We start from the raw sequence: 19,713 nt of genomic DNA, 5'->3' as shown, positions 1-19,713 counted from the left end.
TTCTGGAGAATGTTCCATGTGCACTGGAGAAGAATGTGTATTCTGTTGCTTTGGGATGAAATGTTCTGAATATATCTGTGATGTCCATCTGGTCCAGTGTGTCGTTTAAGGCCTTTATTTCCTTGTTGATCTTTTGCTTGGATGATCTGTCCATTTTAGTGAGGAGAGTGTTAAAGTCCCCTACTATTATTGCATTATTGTTTATGTGTTTCTTTGATTTTGTTATTAATTGGTTTATATAGTTGGCTGCTCCCACGTTGAGGGCATAGATATTTAAAATTGTTAAATCTTCTTGTTGGACAGACCCTTTGAGTATGATATAGTGTCCTTCCTCATCTCTTATTATAGTCTTTGGCTTAAAATCTAATTGATCTAAGGATTGCCACTCCTGCTTTCTTCTGATGTCCATTAGCATGGTAAATTCTTTTCTACCCCCTCACTTTAAATCTGGAGGTGTCTTCGGGCTTAAAATGAGTTTCTTGGAGGCAACATATAGATGGTTTTTGTTTTTTTAACCATTCTGATACCCTGTGTCTTTTGACAGGGGCATTTAGCCCATTAACATTCATGGTAACTATTGAGAGATATGAATTTAGTGCCATTGTATTACCTGTAAGGTGACTGTTACTGTATATGGTCTCTGTTCCTTTCTGATCTACCACTTGTAGGCTCTCTCTTTGCTTAGAGGACCCCTTTCAATATTTCCTGTAGAGCTGGTTTGGTGTTTGCAAAATCTTTCAGTCTTTGTTTTTCCTGGAAGCTTTTAATCTCTCCTTCTATTTTCAATGATAGCCTAGCTGGATATAGTATTCTTGGCTGCATGTTTTTCTCGTTTAGTGCTCTGAATATATCATGCCAGCTCTCTCTGGCCTGCCAGGTCTCTGTGGATAAGTCAGCTGCCAATCTAATATTTTTACCATTGTATGTTACAGACTTCTTTTCCCGGGCTGCTTTCAGGATTTTCTCTTTGTCACTAAGACTTGTGAATTTTACTATTAGGTGACAAGGTGTGGGCCTATTCTTATTGATTTTGAGGGGTGTTCTCTGAACCTCCTGAATTTTGATGCTCGTTCCCTTTGCCATATTGGGGAAATTCTCCCCAATAATTCTCTCCAGTATACCTTCTGCTCCCCTCTCTCTTTCTTCTTCTTCTGGAATCCCAATTATTCTAATGTTGCTTTGTCTTATGGTGTCACTTATCTCTCGAATTCTCCCCTCGTGGTCCAGTAGCTGTTTGTCCCTCTTTTGCTCAGCTTCTTTATTCTCTGTCATTTGGTCTTCTATATCACTAATTCTTTCTTCCACCTCACTTATCCTAGCAGTGAGAGCCTCCATTTTTGATTGCACCTCATTAATAGCTTTTTTGATTTCAACTTGGTTAGATTTTAGTTCTTTTATTTCTCCAGAAAGGGCTTTTATATCTCTCGAGAGGGTTTCTCTAATATCTTCCATACCTTTTTCGAGCCCGGCTAGAACCTTGAGAATTGTCATTCTGAACTCTAGATCTGACATATTACCAATGTCTGTATTGATTAGGTCCCTAGCCTTCGGTACTGCCTCTTGTTCTTTTTTTTGTTTTGAATTTTTCCTTCTTGTCATTTTGTCCAGATAAGAGTATATGAAGGAGCAAGTAAAATACTAAAAGGGTGGCAACAACCCCAGGAAAATATGCTTTAACCAAATTAGAAGAGATCCCAAATCATGAGGGGGGAGAAAGGGGATAAAAAGAGTTCAAAAAGGAAGAAAGAAAAAAAAAAGAAAAAAGAAAAAAAAAGAAAAGAATTAAAAAAAAAGAAAACAAATATGAAAAATATAAAAAAGAAAATATATATATATTGGATAAGCTGGTTAAAAAACGTTAAAAAAGAAAAAGGTAAAAGTTAAAAAAAAAATTTTACCAGAAGGCGAGAAAAAAAACAAAAAATGAAAAAGAAAAAAATTAAATTAACTGCAAGACTAAAAAAAATCACAGGGAAAAAGCCATGAGTTCCGTGCTTTGCTTTCTCCTCCTCTGGAATTCTGCTGCTCTCCTTGGTATTGAAACCGCACTCCTTGGTAGGTGAACTTGGTCTCGGCTGGATTTCTAGTTGATCTTCTGGGGGAGGGGCCTGTTGTAGTGATTCTCAAGTGTCTTTGCCCTAGGCGGAATTGCACCGCCCTTAGCAGGGGCCCGGGTGAGTAATCCGCTCGGGTTTGCTTTCAGGAGCTTTTGTTCCCGGAGCGCTTTCCGTAGAGTTCTGGAGGACGGGAATACAGATGGCGGCCTCCTGTTCTCCGACCCGGAGGAGCCGAGAGCCCAGGGCCACACTCCTCAGTGCGCCCTCAGAGAACAGCGCCAGTTACTCCCGTCTGCCTGACCTCCGGCCGCGCTTGGAGCTCACTGAGCCTGCGACCAGTTCAAGGTAACACCGAGCTGTGAGCTTACTGTCGGCTCTGTCTCTGTAGCCGGCTTTCCCGTTCCAATACCCGCAAGCTCTGCGTCACTCAGACACCCTCGATCCTTCTGTGACCCTGCGGGACCTGAGGCCACACTGACCCCGCGTGGGCTTCGCTCCGGTTTAGCCTCTGGAGTGATGTCCCTCAGCGGAACAGACTTTTAAAAGTCCTGATTTTGTGTGCGGTTGCTCCGCCGCTTGCCGGGAGCCGGCCCCTCCCCCCGGGGTCTATCTTCCCGTCGCTTTGGATTCACTTCTCCGCCGGTCCTGCCTTTCAGAAAGTGGTTGTTTTTCTGTTTCCAGAATTGCTGTTCTTCTTCTCTTCGATCTGGGATGGATTTTCAGGTGTTTGCAATCTTTAGATAAGCTATCTAGCTGATCTCTGGCTAGCTGCAGTAGTCTCAGCCTGCTACTTCTCCGCCATCTTGACTCCTCCCCCTGAATCTGCTATTTCTAATAATCTTATTTGTTTGTTTAAATTTTTACTGATCAAGTAAGACATAGCCCCATCTTACCCCAGAGAAGAAAGTGAGAATTTATAACGGCACTCAAACAGCTGAGGAGAACATGCAGGAGATTCCAAGCAGGAAACACATGAACCAAACACATGCACAATTCATGGTTTCACAGTGAGAAAACTTATAATTTTTTTTTTAGATTTTTATTTATTTATTTATTTGATAGAGAGATCACAAGTAGGCAGAGAGGCAGGCAGAGAAAGGAGGGGAAGCAGGCTCCCCGCTGAGCAGAGAGCCCGATGTGGGGCTCGATCCCAGGACCCTGAGATCATGACCTGAGCTGAAGGCAGAGGCTTAAACCACTGAGCCACCCAGGCGCCCCAAAACTTATAATTTTAACAATGAAACTTTCTTTTTCCAGGTAAGCAGTGTTAATCATTCGTTTGTAGGTAACTTTCCCAATTTAAATATTTTTAAACTCTGCAATCTCTTCCTACTGGATTTTGTGAACAAATTTTGATTTTTTCAAAGTTAGGGTTTCTCTAAGAGAAACATATTTTGCCATGAAGGAAAAGGAAGAAAAAAAAGTTATGTTCAAAGTCTTAAGCAGATTCCTGTAGAAGCAAGGAAAATTAAATTGCTTGCAACTTGTCCAGATATATATGAGAGCATTTTTTTAAAACACTCTTCTGTGTTCTTCTCTTTGTTAGTTAACTATATCAAAAAGGTCAGTGAAACATTCCCTTCTCTGATACACTTTCCACTTTTTTTGCCCTTGATCTTTTGATCCAAGATTGGCAGATGTGAGACCCTGAGGCAAAGCCATTGACTTAGAGAATCCAACAGAGCTTAAGACTCATGCTTTCTATTTTAGGAATGTTAAACTTCCCATTTGGGTCATTTACTTTGGTGACTGTGATCTGTGACACACACAGTTCACCCTGGCATAACGTGAGGCAGATTTTTTATTCAATATCCACCAGGGTCTCCCAATTCTTCTTCTATCATGTCCTATCTCCTGGTTTGCTTTTCTTGCTTACTCCTAGCAGAGGTTACCTGCTATTGCCCCTTCCAGCAGCCACCAGTACCTTCTTTTATTTTTCCCCCTGTGTCTTGGGTCCTATCTATGTGTTAGAGGATTTTCCTAGTTCATTTTTTAATGATAATTACTCGCATAGCACTGGGTCTCAAATGGGTTGTCTGACCCACCCCCGAGAGGAATATGTTCTTTGCCTAAACATATAAAAGTCACCACCCTTTCAGAAAACTCTCACACTACTTTATTCCCAGTCTCCCTAATTGTCTATCATATATATTTTTTTAATGAAGGAAATAAGTTCTTTATCTTTTTTAGCCTTCTCCTATTTATTCCTTAGCATTTTCTTATCTTTCTGGCATATTTTAGTTCTTCAAAAAACCAGGCCATAAATAAGACTAATCCCCTTAAAAGTCTAAGGCCACTAACTTTTGTTCTCTGGGTCTCAGTTTTTTGACAGTTCCTCTGGGAAAACTTCCTGTTAATCATGAATGGGATTTCATCTCAGTTATAACTGACCAAGTGTTAAATATAGAATATATTTTCAAGAAATCCGATATGTATTAATCATTTGCTCTGGGAGTAATACTATATGATGTTCTCTGAAGGGACACCAAGAAAAGATAGCTGCCCTCAGCTCCAGAGAGGGGAGGGCGGGGAAAGTATAGCTTGTGCTTTTTGGGATCCAAGAGCCTCTCTCATGTCCCTACTCACAGAAACAAAATATTAGAAAACATTCCTGAGTCAGTGCCAACAACACACCATCCCTGTCCAATGCAGCCAATCAAGGCAGTGTAAGCTTGGATCATAGCATGCAACTCTGAACACCAGGCTAAGAAACCTTAGAAATCCTCAAATATTGCCAAGTCCCAAGCTTTCTGTATTCTTAGTCCTACCTATACTTGGCCAACTCACTCCAAAAATGTAAAGAACTTTACCAAGATTCTGTAGCTACCAAATTTCAAATTCAGAAAGTCTTCCTAAATATGGTTCTTGAATTTACCTACATGAGAAGTCTTCCTAAATACGGTTCTTGAATTTACCTACCCTGATCCATCCCATGTAGGAGATAACCTGTCAGGGACCTTAGCCGAAGCACTTAAAACTTGCTTTAATCTCTTTATGCTGAGTGAAATAAGTCAAGCAGAGAGAGTCAACTATCATATGGTTTCACTTATTTGTGGAGCATAACAAATAGCATGGAGGACATGGGGACTTAGAGTGGAGAAGGGAGTTGGGGGAAATTGGAAGGGGAGGTGAACCATGAGAGACTATGGACTCTGAAAAACAATCTGAGGGTTTTGAAGGGACGGGGGGTGGGAGGTTGGGGTACCAGGTGGTGGGTATTATAGAGGGCACGGATTGCATGGAGCACGGGGTGTGGTGCAAAAATAATGAATACTGTTATGCTGGAAATAAAAAAAAAAAAAAAAAAAAAAAACTTGCTTTAAAACCCATATTTTATTTCACTGCCTGCCCTTTTACTGTGATATGCTCTCCAAATGGTTATCATAAAGCTATATCCCCACTTTACATACTTTACTATTGGGGTTCAATGGCAAGACATGGCATGGCCACATGACTGGCTGAGGTTTAGACCATGATGTAATTATGAAAAGTTAAGAACTATTTGCCTGGCTAGATTTTTCTAACGTTAAATGAAATGTTTCTAAATATTATTTACTAAAAACCTGAGTGATTGTTAAAACTTGAGCATGTTCAGTTTCAGATGGGTAATTGTTGGCATGGCAACTTTGTGCTTCATGTTTATGCTATTCTTTTGTTTTACCCCAAGCCAGAGATGATCCTTGCTTATTGCTTCTTAGACATTTATACAACAGATATTTATTGAGCTCATTCTAAGCACAAGGCACCATAGGTGATGTTAATTTGGATTAGATGTGGACTCTACATTCAAGAAGAATGCAATCTAATAAGAAAGTTCAGATTGGCATATTCTTAAAATAGAAGGTAAAATAATATAAAGCTGCAAATATAGTGCTGTATATTTCAAGTCAGGAATTCCTTCTAGTGTTACTAATAATAAAATCTCACTTCTTAGTTTTCTTGATAGAAATCACTAATCTGTCCATAAGCTGTCTAAATTAAAATACTCAGTATAATTTTGCTATTCAGACTTTTTAAATAAGAGGTTATTAATTTGTAATATTAATAATGTCAATTTCATATGACCTTTACCTTGAATATTTTAATTGTCTATTAAAATAATAACATCCAGCTAATTCTAAATAAGAATATATGAACAGAGCAATCTTAGAGTTTGTTATTGGAATAATTTGTATATGTGAGTCTAGTATAGTTTTCTTCATTGTTTTTGTTTGTTTATTTATTTTCTTTTTTGAGGAGCAGGTAAGAAAATCAAGAGAGTCTACTGACAAAAATATAGAACTGAATATAGCAAAGGCAAAGATTTAAAAAAAAAATACTACCATCATTGTATTATCTGCAAAGTTAAACATCTCCTTGGAATTTACCTCAAGTTTTTCTTCTTTTAAGAATTTCAAAAGTTTTTATATGTCTCTTAAAGTATTTTTCCCTTAGCAGCTACTAAATGAGATTGTGGCAGACAGGTGCTATTATCCTTACCGTAGAAAATACAGTGTGGAATATTATCCTAAACTCTGTCTCCTTTTCCCCACTGGGTGAGAAATTACTCAGATAACGTGTGTCTGTATACAGCATTTTTATCTTTTATCTAGAGCTCCTAATGTTCCGTTACACAGGTGAGGAAGGGGACAAATGCCAACCAAACATATGAGTTTCAAAAGAGCTGTCACAGTTTTAGTCCGTAAAGAAAATCTAGACAATAGTCAAGGTCAAAGAAATGAATGCACTAATAGAAATTTCTCCAAAGAAGGAGATAATTTCTAGGCATGGCATGCTTAGGCTGTAGAAAAGAGATGATGGCTGGAAAGTAAATAGATATTGTCCTTGGTGTCAAAGATATTCTTAGACTTCTAATGCATTAAAAAAGATGAGCCCAAGATCAGATTATGTGTACAAATGCTCTCATTGTCCAAGAGAACCCGTAAGCAGTAGCAATATGATAAAGAAGATATTGCTTGGTTGAAGAAAATAAGAGAGTGACCGGGGGAGCCTGGGTGGCTCAGTGGGTTAAGCCGCTGCCTTCAGCTCAGGTCATGATCTCAGGGTCCTGGGATCGAGGCCCGCATCGGGCTCTCTGCTCAGCAGGGAGCCTGCTTCCTCCTCTCTCTCTCTCTCTCTCTGCCTGCCTCTCTGCCTACTTGTGATCTCTCTGTCAAATAAGTAAATAAAATCTTTAAAAAAAAAAAAAAGAAAATAAGAGAGTAATCAAAGTTGGTGAGATTAATTAAATACATGTTCACGGTTAGCCCATAGATACTATAAACAAAAACCAGTAACTGGTTTTTAGAAATTGTTTAAAAACCATAACCACAAATGTCTAATGTGCCTGCCTTACTAGGATATAAGAAGGTGGATGGGGAACTGATATAGTAAAAGTAGGATATAAAGGATGAAATTTATAACAAATATATGGTAATAAGCCTGAGGCACATCTGTCTCAAGAGATTAATCTGAAACTCATACTTGTAGACAAATCAAGGAGCATATTTGGCCCAGTTTTCAAAAAGGTGATGTTTTTGATCTGCAGGGTTTTGGCCAGGCTATTAGCCTCCTGCAGTGAACTAGCCAGACAGGATAGGACTTGGAGAAGTTAAAAGGCTTTAGTGATTCATTGCACTTCAGGGCAATTTCAGAATTTCAGAAACTAGGAGGTAGCACTGAACTAAAAGTTTAGGGTGAAAGCTCAGCCTTAGTTATGTGGCACAGTTGTGCAAGCTACACACATTAAAAATATCTTTTCTTCATGGCTGCTAAGTTATTTTCATCAGTAAAGGTCTCCTAATCCAAACACTTGGAGAGGGGGGTGCTTTTCCTTTTGAGAGATGAAATATGCATTGTTAGGAGACACAGATAGGTCCATAACCTAAGAGTTAATGATACTCTAAGTAAAATTACTAACCGATCTAAAACAAACAGACCATCAGAAGCAATGCCGGCACGGATAAAGGAGAGTTAGAAAAGTAAAAATAAATAAATAAATAAACAAGTAAGTTTAAAAAAAAAAAAGGGTAGTGTGGTTCTATGCCCTGACTTGATTGGAAGGTGCTCTAAATATGTATATGGGGCCCTTTCAGCCGCTCTGCGTCTTCTTTAGGATGTGTGAATAGAATAAACTGTTTTCTTTGTGCCTCTTCCAGGTTCCCTTTTGCAGTTCTACCTGACTGGCCTTTACCTAAAAGAACACAGAGCACAAAAACCATTCCTTTGCTTCCAAGTTCACTGAGAAATCTGATTAGAATTAGACTTCCTATGTGGATATGCTCACAAGGAGAAAATAAACAAGTTGGTAACATGGATATCCAGTCCACTTGATTATCGTGTTTAACTGTATATAAATTCATAGTCATTATTAAATTTTTATCAGTCTCTTTGGGTTTTGTTAATGTAAATGAGTGAGTACTCCATGAGATGTTAATAATCCCTTGACATAATAATAACAGAAATCTTGAGACTCCAGGGATGAGGTCCCAGCTCCTGGACTCTAACAGCCCAATTCAGCATTAAGGTAGTGTCACTGGGTTGAATTAGACCAGTGGGCAGTCAGTCTCCTATAGGCAGCACTCTCATCTTGGTTAAGCATCATCTTCAAATAAAACTGTGGTTCTAACACCCAGCATAACAAAACTTGACTAGGCAAAATGTCAGGCAATGAGCTATTATAAAAAGACCTAATTCAAGAAGGAAAAATTGAGCACTAAAGATCCCAGAAATTCACAGAAAGAAATAGTCCTGATGCTGGAGTCAAGAGCTCAACTTAGCTAGTCTACATTGAAAGTAGACTGCATTGAGCTAATTCTATTAGACATTCTCTCTTTCTAAATGTTCAGTATACTTTAAGTTGTTACTAATAGAATTATTTAATTGCTACTTATAGAATTAACTTAAATATATTTGGAGAAAGGTAATAATATTTATTTTAAAATAATAATAATAACCTTAAAGTATAAGCTGTAGGTATAAATGTGCTAGAAAGAATCTACAAAAGGTGTGAAAAAAGAACTATAAGCCTTGAATGACTCCTGGAAACATTAAAGCCCTCTGAGAGTTACTAATACACCTTAAAATAATATGTGGCCTTAACTACTTAAAAGTGTTAGATTAAATTTTCATGTAAACTCCTTTGTAACTACATGATAAAACTTTATGAAAGTATAGTGGAAATCCAAGTTCATAGCTGGGAAGATTTAGGACACCAAAACATTTCTAACACATATCAGGCTATCCTAAAGCAATGATTTTTTTTTTTTAAGATTTTATTTATTTATTTGACAGACAGAGATCACAAGTAGGCAGAGAGGCAGGCAGAGAGAGAGAGAAGGGGAAGCAGGCTCCCTGCTGAGCAGAGAGCCCGATGCAAGGCTCAAACTCAAGACCCTGGGATCGTGACCTGAGCAGAAAGCAGAGGCTTTAACCCACTGAGCCACCCAGGCGCCCCATAAAGCAATGATTTAATAAAAACATTTTTGGTTCCCAATTGTCTAATTGACTTAGTTTTCTGTTTTAACCTGTATTGGGCAAACCTAGCCAAATTATAGAGCCCTTAAGTCCTCCTACCCTCAGGAAAATAAATGATTTTTTTTTGGAAGAATACAGCCATATCACTTTCAAATAATAATCCATCCACATTTTGGAACCACTTTTGTTAATATTGTCACTAAGCACAAGAGATATTTAAACCTGAGGTCTCTTCCCAAGAATAACAAGAAGTACAAAACAAAAAAAGGGAAGATAAAAATGAGGTAAAGGCATACAAGTACTGGTAATGAAAGCTGGCCAAACACAGGATCCTGTGGCAAGGTGCATCACAGTTTAAAGGGGAAATTAATGCCACAAAATAATAATGATAATGACAATGATAAATAATGTAATAAATACAGCAAGTACAACTAGATTGATAATAAGGAGTCAAGGTTTTTAGAGTTTGGAGTAAAAACAAGAAGTAAAATTACACTGGGAGGGAAAAATATGAAAGAGACAGGTAATAAAGAATAAGAAAAAGTAAATAATTTAGAGTATGGTAGATTAGTATCTGGAAGATGAAGAGGGACAGAAAACTGGCCTGTAACCAAGACAAGGTATTTAAGAAGCTGAGTAAGAAATCAGATACCTGACCTTAGTCATTTCAGTGTTTCATCAGAGGGAAGGTACCTTTAACACCCTCTGTGATTCTAAGAGCACTTAGGATCAAGTTTGGCCTCAGTTTCATTTAACTGGTATCTGGACATACGAAAACATAGGTGTCAATACAAGGTGTGATGTATCTTTAATTTTCACATATACTTGAAAAATATACTTATAATTTTTTTTAATACACTCATATTTGATGTGGATCGTTATTGCAATATTTGAGGTTGGGAGTCTATCCCATAATACTTAAACCTGGTCGTCATTCAGATCATCTGGCATGCATGTCCTTAGGCCCATCTGTTAGGTTGTCATGGTGCCATACTGAGGAAGTGGCAAGCTAGTTTCAAGTAGACATAAATGCCAACCAAAGATTAATTTAGCAGGAGAGCTTGTTGAGTGCAAAAAGTGACATCTCCTATAAGAGGAAACTCTTGACTAGCAGTGCCAAATTGGGGCCTTGTGCTTCATTACATGTGAGTGCATCTGCTGCCACTTGCAGGCCTAATGCCATAAAAAAAAAAAAAAAAAAATGACTTTCACTGTGAAAGCTACTTTAGAAAAAATAGAAGCATAGGTAATTGCATAGTTTAAGAAAGATAAGCCTAACTGTTGCGTATCTAATGAAGTTGCTGAGATGGACACCTCTGAAAAGCTAATGAAATAAATATACAATATTTCCTTAGAGTTTAAAACGTTTGATCAAGAATTTAAAAGGGACTGTTAAAAAGAAAAAAATATACAGAGGAATGTGTAATTATTAATATTAAAATTAGAAAAAATAGGTAATATATGGAATGGATGTTAGCATTATAGAATTATATAAACACCATGCTAAAAAGAGAAAGATACAACAAATGGTATAACTTAGGACATCACTATTTGTGAAATTTGTGTGATTTGGGAACTCATATAAATCATTTAAGAGGTCAAATGAGTGAAGGAAAAGGGTTAGTTGGAAAACTAGACCCAAGAAATAAATAAAGGTAATAGATGTCTATTTTATTTGTAAAATGCAAGAATAATAAAGTATTTAGAATGAAATTAATAGTAAAATTCAGAATGTCCTAGATTTTATGAATATAGCAAGGTTCAGAAAGTTAACTCTTCAATTCACTGATGATAATTTATTGACAGATTCCTTCTGAAATATTTAATGAACACCTAAAAGATGTCAAAGTTGGTAATTAAGATATCTTATTGACTGACCTGAAGTAAATCTAAGTTAAATGCTTTTTTTTTTTTTTTTTTACTTCTGGATGACAAGGTTTCTTAAACTTAGACTTTTGTAAAGATAGGTAGCTATTGTTAAATGACAAAATACGTCATAACCAAATGGAAAATAATAAACTATTTTTCCTCTTTTAATTTCTATAAACTGATGCTTCTGAGATTTGCATTTTATATTATTATTCTCTAAAAATTACCTGAGCTGTGTTTTTGACTTGAAATCTCAAAAAGATACCTGGAGAGATCAATTGGTTCCATATCATCATAATGCTCTATTATGACATGTATCATGTGACAACTTTCCAGAAAAGAACATGCTTTCTAAACCTGGCATCAAATTGACAAAAATGCTTCTTCTTTTTTTTAAGTGGTATTTAGGAAATACGCTATAGAAGTTGAGGCTTTTTCATATGTATAAAGTACATAAACTAATCATTTTGAGAAATAAGCCAAGAGCTCTGATTCCAAACTTTGCAAAGTCATAAACAACTTAATAATTATTTAACCCTGGAAAGCTTCATCCCAAGTCTTTGAAGTTAAGAATCATATTTTTTTTTTTTGTATGATGTCTTTAAATGTATTTGAGGGCAGAATTATTTCCTATAGTAATATGACAACTCTCCACCATACCTGCTGATTAAAATGAATATGTTCTCTGAAATCAAGGCAACTCTACATAATGGACCAATTTGAAATCATTCTTTCCTTAATCTCAGGAGAATTGTTTCTACTTTCTGAAAAACTCATGTTGGATTCAAGTAGTTTATTTTCTAATTTTAATTCTGAAATCTGATCATTTTATTATATTAAAAAAACCTGAATCTTTCCACTTCCAGCACTATTGATTACCAAGTAGTCCAACAATATCAAAAAATGCATGACTTTAACTTACATTGTGTATAAGTTAAAATCATGCATTTTTCACAGTTAAGCCATGATGCAGTTATTATTATTTTTCTCCAATATACAGTTGAAAAAACTGAGAACCTTAGAATTTTTAAGAGTTTGTTCAGGGTCTTATAACTGATAAATGGAAGAGGTAGGATTCAAACCTAAGCAATCTGGATCCAATATTATTCAGCTAAATTAAATCTTAAATGGCGTGCTGAAAGACTTCTGCAACCACATTAGATAAAGTATGAGAATTGTGGGAGGCCACAATAAGGCTTGATACGGGGACCAAACCAGGCCCTGACTTGTGCCTCCTTTAAAGTCCGAATAACCTAACAAAAGGTTTAGGACTGGAAAAGTTGAGTAGCACTGAGAAAGGGTCTGTGCTATGTGTTGTGCGCTCGCCTGAGTGACTTCCCACACGCTTGCTAAACAACTGAGAACAATTCGGTTGGGGTCAAAAGTTCGTTGCTGGTCCTTGCTGCCCTAGTACAGCCCATAAATTACTTTCAGGTTTGCTGTATTTGTACTGGTGTCAGCCATTTGGCATCACGAGGAACTCGTGGTTGTATAACTAGACACAGATGTAATATCACTATATATATGGCCTTAAGGCTTTGAATAAACTTAGCACTGTTGGACATCCTCCTCAGTGCTCCTCCTGCCCCCATCTCTTTGTCTCTTAAGTTCTTTTCTTCATCCTCTTACCCTCACGTTCCTGGTCGATTTGTTGCGTTGGCCGCGACAGAGAATCTTGGTTTTGACTGTATAACTGTGTTGTAAAGAGAGCACAAAGAAATCAGAGCCCCCAGAGCAGTACGAAACCAGGGTTATATGGAAAGAAATTTGCAAAGAATCTGGCAGTTGCCTTGGGGGCATCTGCTAACTTCTGGTGACTATCCCAGACCATTGTTTTCACTGGGAGCAGAAGACAAAGCCTAGGGCCAAAACAAGGACTGAACTTGGTTCTGAGGTTCCCAAATCATAACTTACCTTGGTATGTAATCCGCCAAAACACACACACACACACACACACACACACACACACACACGCTCACACCTGGTTTGCTGAGAGTGACACCTGTCTCACACTGGGCTCTGGGTGAGGATGGAAAAATAAGTCTCTCCTTATAATTTCTAAAAAAAACCTTACTCTTATAAGGTCCTCTGACTAGATTAAGTTGGTCATAGATTTTTAATTCCCCTCTAGTAGCTGGCTGAAGCAAACCACATTGTCTCTGAAGTATTACAGTTTATAAGTGGAGCTCAAAAAATGTGCAGTGTTAGAATTGCAGGTAATGTGAGCTCATGATAAAATATGAAGTTCATGAGAAAACAAGCCACTATTTATAGCTGGAAAAAGCAATGAATTTAGAATTATGCTTGCCAAGACTGTTGTTACTAGATTATCAGTTTCAGATTATTAAGTACATGTAATATATCATGATATTATTAAGCAGTAAGGTACCTTGAAAGTGAATTAAGCAGATACAAAAATGCAACTAATTTTATAGAGATAAATATTGTTGGGTCGGTGGGCTCCAGGAGTGCAGGAGGAACAATAGAAATGACCACCAGGTCCTGCCATCTTCTAGCCTCCTCCACCCCACCCTTTCCTTAACCCTTGACTCCCACCAAAAGGATGTATGCCCAGGTCATGTCGCCATAGGTAACCTGATACCTATGCAGGAAACAGAGGTATCAGGACCCCCCACCCCATACCCTCTGATCACCAAATACCCTACCATATATGAATGTAAGCCCATGTCCTACCTTGGCCCAATAAAAGGCCCCTACCAACTCTCTCCCAGTGTGACTTCCCCCACTCCTCTTTCCAGAGTTGAGGAACCTGCCCACCTCCTCCCCGCGACTTTCCTGGCTCCCCCTCTCCTGAGCCCCGAAACTTGGCTGGAGAATATCTTTAATAAATCTTGCCTTGTGCCCACTTTGCCTGGTGTTGTGTTTATCTCGCCTATAAAACCTTACAAATATATGATAAAAAAAAGTCATAAATGAAATAAACAACATAAAACTTACATTATAAATATCAGAAAAGAGAATTAGTAGACTAAAGATACATTGTAACAAAGTACATATAATTCGGTCTAGAGTGGAGAAAAGACAAAATATATCTGCGAAGTTAAGGGATTAGAGGAGAGAATGAAATGGCCCAAAACCTACCTAACCACATTTTCATTTGGAAATAATAAAGAAAAAAAGGGAAGCAGCAATTGAGATTATGATGAATATGAGTATTTTGAAAATTCTCAGGTTCAAAAATCTCAGTAAATATCCAGAAGCAGTAATATAAAGAAATCCACACCTACACACATATATGAAAACATCAAATTCCAAAAACAAAAAATAGATTTATCAGAGAAAATAATAGATTCTCTAAAGATAATAGACTTCTTAAAGATAAGTTATGATCAGGGCGCCTGGGTGGCTCAGTGGGTTAAGCCACTGCCTTCGGCTCAGGTCATGATTTCAGGGTCCTGGGATCAAGTCCCGCATCGGGCTCTCTGCTCAGCAGGGAGCTTGTTTCCCTTCCTCTCTCTCTGCCTGCCTCTCTGCCTACTTGTGATCTCTCTCTGTCAAATAAATAAATAAAATCTTAAAAAAAAATAAGTTATAATCAGATTGACATTTAAATTCTCACTATCAATATGCAAGTTACCAGAAAGTAGAAATACATTCAAGTACTGAGAAAAAATAACCAACAACCTAGAATTTCATATTTGGAAAAAATGTCTTTTTTAAGAATGGAAGCAAAATAGACATTTTCAGATAAATAAAATCAAGCAAATTTCTGCCAACCAACCTTTATATATATATATATAAACAAACAAATAAATCAAAGGAATATAATCTAAGAAGGAAAATGATACCAGAAGATGATACAAAATATCATATATAATTTTCCAATGGGCTTTATGGCTCACACTACATTTAAAAGCAAAATAAAAATTATGTTATTTGTAAGCAATTGGCAAACTGGACCATGGAATCTATTTTAACCATCTGTCCTTTTTCTCTTATATAATTAGTTGATATTATGCAAGGATATCTGATTATGAAAATGGAAGACTAGATAATTTTACAACCTTCCCTTTAAGTGATAGAGTAACCAGTTGGCTAGATAGGAGCAGGAAACGGGACTTTCCAACTGCTGAAAAGATGGAAACTGCCAACCAACTCTAAAACATGAACAGCCAGGGAAAACCCCAAGGAACACTCATGAGGTCTTCCCTATAACCATTGCCTTAAAGTAACCTATAGCTTCATTATAATAAATCTGTATTTCGGTTTTGGCTCTTCTTGTGGAGGATGGCCACCATAATAGTTTTGACAAGAACCATATTGAGCCAAAAACTCCCTCTCCCCACTGTTAGGAGGAGTTCTTTAGATGATCGAACCTCAGTCAGAGATGACCCAACCATGTAAATATAGCACTTAAGACAACCCTGACCCTGGCAGCCTTCTGGCCTTGCTGGCTCTTCTGCCTTGGAAGTGTACTTTTGCTTTGAGCACTATTAAATGCTTGCTTGCTTAAGATTTGGCTCTGAATTCTTTCTCAGGAACCCAGGCCAGGGAACAGGGCTTTCCACTAACATAAGAAAAATGAAAATATAAGAATTAAAAAAAAAAAAAAAGTAAGGAGGCATTGGCTTTTTAAAAGTGGTGAGGAATTACAGAACCAAGAACCAGAGAAGATAGTGATCCAGAGAGTTAGGTTGGCTAATGTGGGGCTATTTTTCCTCTAGAGCTATTTTTAATTCTGGATGAGGTAAAGAAGCCAAATCACACACTTAAAAGCATCTCATTGACAGGCAAATTTTGGAACTTGAGGTCTTTTAAGATGAGGAGGTATACCTGCAAACCTGCTTCTGAGTTGGAATCCCATTAGGGGCAACACTTTGGGACTAAGAGTGCCAGATTCCCTTGAGGCTTGCTGGATGTAAGCAAAAAACCTCTCAAGAGAGATAATACAATTCTAGGTCTCAAATTATATTTATAGTTATTTCATGAACAATATCCAAAACACAATAAAAAATTACCAGGCACAAAAGGTGGAAAGAACACATAAATGCAGCAAAGGAAAAGAAAGGACAACAGAAAGAAAATTAAAGGGATTCCAGGTGATGGAGTGAGTCATCAGACTCTAAAATATTTTTACTTAGGTTACTTACCTTAATAATATTTTGAAATGTTCTCACCTGCATGGATATCCTACTTCTACCTAAATTATTCCTTATATATTAGCCAAGTACTGTAATCTTAGTCTGAACTACCTTGGTCCCTTATTTAAAAAAAAACCTTGGGCATGATGTGTTTTGCTATTCAAAAGATCTCAGAGGTGAAGAAAGGTGATATAGAATAGATTATGTAACACTGCCAATGAACAGTACTCCATAAGCAAGCACTTTAATATTTCTTCAACAAAATGATGAATATTCACAGCTGATGAGATTTGAAAAAGACTATAAATAATCTAAGCCAGTGCAGGACATACTTGCCATCAAATAAATGTACTCCAAAACTTTGAAACAAAGGTTTTTGGATTTCTGAATGTAAATAAAGGATTTGAGATCTGTAGTATATCCACTACAGAAATAATGAAGCAATATGAAAATAATTGTTTTGTGAATTTCTTTGTTCTTTAAATGTATATGTTAAGAGAAAAAAAATGAACTGAATTACATATGTTTATGAGATCACAAAGTTTACAATTTTAAATTTTAAAAACTTTGTATAATTTAAAATCTTAGGTAACATGCATATTTAAAAATTAAAGTTTCAAAGTTCAAATCTAATTCTGGTTTTAGGCCATAACATTTTTACAACCTTGAGGGACATTTTGGATTCATTGTAAACATGTGGAGTTAGAATAAGGAATTTATATTTGCATTTATTTATATTTATATTATCCTACAGAGAGAATAGTGAGTATTTATTTTGAATGCTGGAATATAACCTTAGGACATTACAATAGCATTTCAGCATGCAAACTCGATTTGCAAAATCTTTTTTGACTGGGGATTATAACAAACTGCATTTTATTGTTTTGTTGACAAGTGCATAGATCCCAGTACATTTTATTTTGCTATTTGACATGAAGTACCAATTGAATATGTGTGTAGGCTTTGTGTTCATTTATCCTTTTAATGAAATCTAATATGACTGTCTCTTTTAATTTAAATTTTTAATATATTGAACAAATTTCAGGTCTCTTTATTAAACCTTCTTAGAGATGTTTGAAGATTTTCTTTTCCCATTCAATTCTTCTTGCATGAAAAATTTTTAATGTGCTCACAAGAAAAATGTAAATTAAAAAAAACTGAAAAATCAAACACTTAGACCATGACTCTCTACTAATTAATGCTTTTCTTTGGGCTCTCCTCCTTTTACATTACTTGTAATAAAACAAAGCATTTTCCATAAAGGGATAAAACCTGGTTGGATGATAAATAAGTTTTATTAGTGCCTTGAAGTAGGGCTGAAGTAAGGTAGGATCACACAGCTATAAAGAGATCTTCTTAACAACTTTGACAAAAACTCTGTGGGGGGAGATATGGTAGATAAGATTTTTTTTGCCTACATTTTCAGCTATGACAAATGTTGGCAATAAAGTGATTTTCCTAATATTCCAAGGCATTTTAAGGTATCAGAACCAAGACTAAGCCCAGACCCTCTCATTGTATATATTCTCTGTCATTTTGGCAAAACTGCCAGAAAATTAACTTTGGACAGGGTTTCCAGTCTCTTATTCTTGTAATAAGACTCCTTCTAAAAATGCACTGGACAATTGCATAATTCAGTGAAGTTTTATATGTTGGTTTGAGGTTTGAATAGGTCTAATTTGTTGTTTGCTGTGAAGTAGAAGACTGAACCAACTAAGCACATATGACTGTTAGGAAACAGAGCTGTTTCATGTTAATATAAAAAAATAAATAAATAAACAAGTGTTGCACCTCTTTTTATTTCAGTTATATTGATTGTTGTCACTGTGAGGAGCTATTGCTAAAAATGTTGTTATCTTCTGACCAGAGAATTGGACATTACAAAGTGTAAGCTAATATTATCAGAATTTTAATACTTTTTCCTGCTGGGCAGTGGAAGTACTTTAAAGCTATTCCCCTGCATAATGAGATACTTACTTGGATAAACTACACACAAAAACATATCTTGAGCTCAGTATTACCTTTTATTTTTACTTATTTATTTATTTGTAAGGATTTAATTTAATTTAATTAATTAATCGAGAGAGAACAAGCCAGGGGTGGGGCAGAGGCAGAGGGAAAGGGAGAAGCAGATTTCCTACTGAGCAAGGAAGCAGACACGAAAGGCAGCCACTTAACTGACTTGAGCCACCCAGGAGCCCCACCATATAACATTTTACTTTTAAATAAACCCTGAATAAACACCTTGAATGAACACAGCTAAATTGTGCATAGGCTCTCTTAAGAGAATAGCAATAGTACAAACAATTCTAAAAGTAACAGATTATTTGATTCACGAAACAAATAAGCTCCTCTACTTAATACGGTATTCTATAGTGTTATATTTCATTCACTATGTGACTTAGGATCAAGAACTTCTCTACTTGAATAGATAAGGAAATTAATTTATGTAAATCTTAAAATGTATCCTATTTTTATTTTGTTGAGGGAAATTTACTGGAATTAAAGCTCAAAGCAGGTGAACTACCCCATGATTGAAATAGTTTTCTGTTAATCAGGTTATCACTGGCTCACTCAAAATCTCTCATTTTCAAACTACCTATATACCTATATAAATAAAGGCACCTGAGGGATCTCAGGTCATGATTATTTTGGGCTAGTTTTAGAATGAATTTAAAAAGCATGTGTACTCTTATTTGCTTTCTATTTTAACTCATTTCCTTATCAATTCTCTGCATATTGCTTGACACAATTTGATGAAAATTGCTGAAGTGATGGATTGTGTTCCCATGTTTTTAAAGTCAATTTAAATCCTTTTACAGGGATTTGGTTATTATCTTTGGTGAATTATTTCTGCTAAAAACATTCTTTCAGTTTGCCAGAGAGAACTTTTTCTTATTTTTTTTAAGATTTTATTTAGTTATTAGAGAGAGACAAAGAGAGGAGGAAAACAAGCAGGGTGAGTAGGAGAGGGAGAAGCAGGCCTCCTGCTGAGCAGGGAGGTTGATGCAGGACTCAATCCCAGGAGAAGCTTAAAAGCTTCTAAAAAATCTACTGCCCTGCAAATAAGCCTGGCTAACCTATTGGATAATAAGAGATAGATGTTAAGTTATTCAAGTCAATCCAATCAGCAGACACATCTATAAGGTTATCACAAGCCATCTATCCCCCAAGCCAACTGATAAGTTAGTAGTTGACATATGAGTAACTCTGGCCAAAGTCAAGGGAAA

This window comes from Mustela erminea, chromosome 4 (assembly GCF_009829155.1).
Source record: "Mustela erminea isolate mMusErm1 chromosome 4, mMusErm1.Pri, whole genome shotgun sequence".
NCBI lineage: Eukaryota > Metazoa > Chordata > Mammalia > Carnivora > Mustelidae > Mustela > Mustela erminea.
The sequence above is the reverse complement of the archived record's forward strand: the minus strand, read 5'-3'. Positions refer to the sequence as shown.